The sequence below is a fragment of the Vombatus ursinus genome, unplaced genomic scaffold (genome assembly GCF_900497805.2).
Source record: "Vombatus ursinus unplaced genomic scaffold, bare-nosed wombat genome assembly UNPS02014797.1, whole genome shotgun sequence".
NCBI lineage: Eukaryota > Metazoa > Chordata > Mammalia > Diprotodontia > Vombatidae > Vombatus > Vombatus ursinus.
Window position 1 is genome coordinate 15285155 of NW_020954575.1, and position 4798 is coordinate 15289952.

A 4798-nucleotide genomic window follows, 5' to 3' on the forward strand; every position below is an offset into this window, starting at 1 on the left:
CTTGAGATACTATCTTTCTTCTTTTTATTTGTATTTCTAGTGCTTAGCACAGTGTCTGGCACATAGTAGGTGAGTAATAAATGTTTTTTGACTGACTGGTCCCTTGATACTTGAATTGCTTCTTTCAGGATGCTTGCAATATTTTTTTCTGTGACATTGAAGCTCTGGATTTTAGCTTTGACATGTCTGGGACTTTTCCTTTTGGGACATTTCAGGAAGTAATAGGTGGATTCTTTCAACACTTTGTTTCTATCTCTAATGAATCTGTGCAGTTTTCATTTGATTTCTTGAAATGGAGTGTCCAGTTTTCTTTTAAAATCATGATTTTTAGGGAGTCAAATAATTTTAAAATTATCTCTCCTTGTCTCATTTTCCAGGTCAGTTTTTTTTCTATATCAGATATCCTAAATTGTCTTCTATTTATCAAACTTTTGATTTTTGTTTTAATATTTCTTGCTATCTAATGGAGTCATTGATTTCTATTTTCTTTATTCTAGTTTCCAAGGAGTCTATTACTTTGGTAAGGTTTACCATTTTTTCTTCTAAGGTATTTATTCTCCTTGCATATATATCCTTGAGTGTTTATGTCATTCTTAAAAAAAAACCTCTTGTTTCTTTTTTTCTAAGTATTCATGTAGTTTTTGGGTAAAATTTATTTTTTCCTTTAAGACTCTGCTAGAAGTTCTTTTTTTTTTTTTTTTTTTTTTTTTTTTTTTTTTTTTTTGCTTTTTGGTGAGGCAATCAGAGTTAAGTGACTTGCCCAGGGTCACACAGCTAGTATCATATGTCTGAGGCCTGATTTGAACTCAGGTCCTTCTGATTCTAGGGCCAGCTTTTATCCACTGTGTCACTTAGCTGCCCCTCTACTAGAAGTTCTTAAGGAGTTATTCATACCTTCTTTGAGGGGATCTCTAGATTTGCAGTTTGAGAGGATCTCTAGATTTGTTGGGTTTTAAAATTTTTATTGGATTGTATCTTCTTTGATTTATTCATCTCTCCAGTTTTAGATTGTGAATTAGGACTTGGTGACAAGGCTAGGTTTCACTCATTCCAGTGTGTTTCAGTGAGGTGGTCAGCCCATCTTGCTCTTACACTGGGTCACCCAGATTCCTTCTCCTCCTCCTTCTCTTCCTCCTTCTCCTCTTCTTCTTCTTCCTCTTCCTCCTCTTCTTTCGTCAGTTAGGCCCCCTGGATCTCTGAATTTGAGAGCACTGAATATTGAGAGTCCTCTATGGTATCTTGGTGTAGAGTGTTAGGGCCCTCAGTGTCCTGGAAAGTCCATGTCTGAGCCCCACTGACCCGGGTCTCTAGTGTTCCCTGGAGCTTCCAAGGGCCCCATGTGAGTTTAGAAAAACTCTGAAACTTAGGAGACAGAGCCAAGATAGTGGAGTAAAAGCAGGGACTTACCTGAGCTCTCCCTGAAACCCTTCCAAATACCTTTAAATAAATGACTCTAAACAAATTCTAGAGTGGCAGAACCCACAATAAGATGGAGTAAAACAATTTTCCAGCCCAAGACAACTTAGAACAGACCTGCACAACTTGGCAGTAGATAGGGGTCAAAATTAAAATAGACTAAACTTCTTCAGGTTGCAGATAGTCTAGTCACTAGAGACAGACTGACGATGGTTGGGTGTCACAGGTCACACGTGACAAACAGGAGAGAGTGCACAGTAGCAACCCACCCACCAAGTTACATGATGGGCACAATAGTGACTAGCAGAAGGCAGGTTAAGTGGGACGTGGACAAAGCACTTGTTAATCTTTATTTTCTTTTACACCTTCTACATTTTTTTGTATGCTGCCTGAAATCCTTTGGTGGGCTGAAAGTGGCCCCTGTTGTGCAGACCTGATTTGGAATGTCAGCAGGAAAGGTCTGTTGTATCAGGGTGAGAAAGGAGCACTGTCTAGCACAGGCAATGCCAGTGTAGACCCGGCCCCAGCAAACCAGGAGCAAACCTGAGGCAACTGAATCAGTGGCAGCAGTGGTGGTTTCCAGACCTATCAGTCCATAGATAGTAAGGGGATAGAAGAAGATTTACAAGGGTTCCTTTGCTGGTTCCAGGGGCAGGACTGTGTTGCGTTGCCTTAACTTAGATCTGAGTCTCAGTCCTGGGTCTTAGTCCCAGTGTGAGGAGGAGCACTAGTACAACAGAGCTTACAGCTGCAGGGGAGCAGGGACCCTGATCACAGCTCCAGGGTAGAAAAGAGTGCTTGTGGTAGTTCACAAACCATTGCACAGTACAGAAGAATAGTAAACACACCTCTCCCTAGATCATACCACCTTGGAAGAACTAAAAACTTACATATCCCCAGAATTACCTCTGAAAACAGTGGCGCAAAGGGACAGTACCCCCTCCACTTGGGAAGCAGTATAGAGTGTTAGGTTAGCATAGAGTTAAAAGTCAAGAAATAGGCTGGAAAATGAGCAAACAACAGAAAAAAATCTGATCATAGAAAGTTACTATGGTGACAAGGAAGACCAAAACGCATACTCAGAAGAAGATAACAAAGCCACAGTTCCTACATCCAAAGCCTCAAATCAAAATATGAGTTGGTCTTAGGACCTGGGAGAGCTCAAAAAGGATTTTAAAAATCAAGTGAGAGAAGTAGAGGAAAAATTGGGAAGAGAAATGAAAGTGATGCAAGAAAATCATGAAAAAAGTTAACTTCTTGGTTAAAGGAGACACAAAAAATATTGAATAAAATAACACCTTAAAAAACAGACTAGGCCAAATGATAGAAAAGGCACAAAAATCCAATGAAGAGAAGAATATTTGAAAAGCAGAATTGGCCAAATGGAAAAAGATATACAAAAATTCACTGAAGAGAAGAATTCCTTAAAAATTAGAGAGGTACAAAAGCTCATTGAAGAAAATTATTCCTTAGAAGTTAGAATTGGGCAAGTGAAGTAATGACTTTATGAGACACCAAGAAACAATCAGACGAAATCAAAAGAATGAAAAAATAGAAGACAATGTGAAATATGTCATTGGAAAAACAACTGACCTGGAAAACAGATGCAGGAAAGATAATTTCAGAATTATTGGGCTACCTGAAAGTCATGATAAAAAAAAGAGCCTAGGCATAATCTTTCAAGAAATTATCAAGGAAAACTGCTATGATATTCTAGAACTAGAGGGTATAATAGAAATTGAAAGAATCCACTGATCATCTCCTAAAAGAGACCCCAAACTGAAAACTCCCAGGAATATTATAGCCAAATTCCAGACCTCCCAGATCAAGGAGGAAATACAACAATCAGCCAAAAAGAAATAATTCAATTATCATGGAGCTACAGTCAGAATAACACAAGATTTAGCAGCTTCTACATTAAAGGATCAGAGGACTTGGAATATGATATTCTGGAGAGCAAAAGAGCTAGGATGTAAAATCAGAATCACCTACTCAGCAAAACTGAATATAATCCTTCAGAGGAAAAAATGAATATTCAAGGAAATAGATGACTTTCAAGCATTCCTGATGAAAAGACCAGAGCTGAATTGAAAATTTGACTTTCAAATACAAGATGCAAAAGAAGCATAAAAACGTAAACAGGAAAGAGAAATCATAAGGGATTCAATAAGGTCAAACTGTTAATATTTCTACATGGGAAAATGATATTTATAACTCCTAAAAACTTTGTCATTATTAGGACAGTTAGAAGGAGTATTCATTGACAGAAGGCAGAAGTATGAGTTGAATGTGATGGTATGATTATCTAAAAAAAATTAAATTAAGGGATGAGAAAGAAGAATGCATTGGGAGAAGGGGAAAGGGAGAGATAGAATGGGATAAATTATCTGACATAAAAGAGTCCTGAAAGAGATTTGATAGTGGAGTTTTGTTTTTGTTAGGTAATGAGGTTAAGTGACTTGCCCAGGGTTACATAGCTAATAAGCGTTATGTTTCTGAGGCTAGATTTGAACTCAGGTCCTCCTGAATCCAGGGCCGGTGCTTTATCCACTGTGCCACCCAGCTGCCCCTATAGTAGAGTTTTTATAGTGAGTTTCTCTTTTTTTTTGTGAGTTTCTCTAATAAAGACTTCATTTCTCAAAGATATAGAAAACTGAATCAAATTTATAGAAATAAGAGCCATTCCTCAACTGATAAATGGTCAAAGGATATGAAGAGGCAGCTTTCACACAAAGTAATCAAAGCTCTCTATAGTCAGGTGAAAAAAGTGCTCTAAATCACTATTGATGAGAGAAATGCAAATTAAAACAACTCTGAGCTACTGTCTCACATCTGTCAGATTGGCTAAGATAACAGAAAAGGAAAATGACAAATGTTGGAGAGGATATGGGAAAATTAAAAAAAGTTGTATACTGATTCAGCTATTCTGGAGAGCAATTTGGAACTGCTATAAAACCATTCATAACCTTTGACCAAGCCATACCACTACTAGGTATCCCAAAGAGATAAAAACAAAAAGGAAAAGGACCTATGTGTACAAAAATATTTATAGCAGTTCTTTTTGTGGTAGCAAAGAATAGGAAATTGAGAGGATGCCCATCAATTGAGGAATGGCTGAACAAGTTGTGGTATATGAATGTAATGGAATACTGTTGTGCTATAAGAAATGATGAAGAGGCAGACTTCAGAAAAATCTGGAAAGACTTGTATGGTCTGATGCTGAGTGAAGTGAGCAGAACCAGGAGAACATTGTACACTTTAACAGCTACGTTGTTCGATGACTAATATTGATAGATTTAACCCTTCTTAGCAATACAAGGGTCTAAGACATCTCCACAAGCCTCATGATGGAAAATGCTATCCCCATCCAAAGAAAGTACTA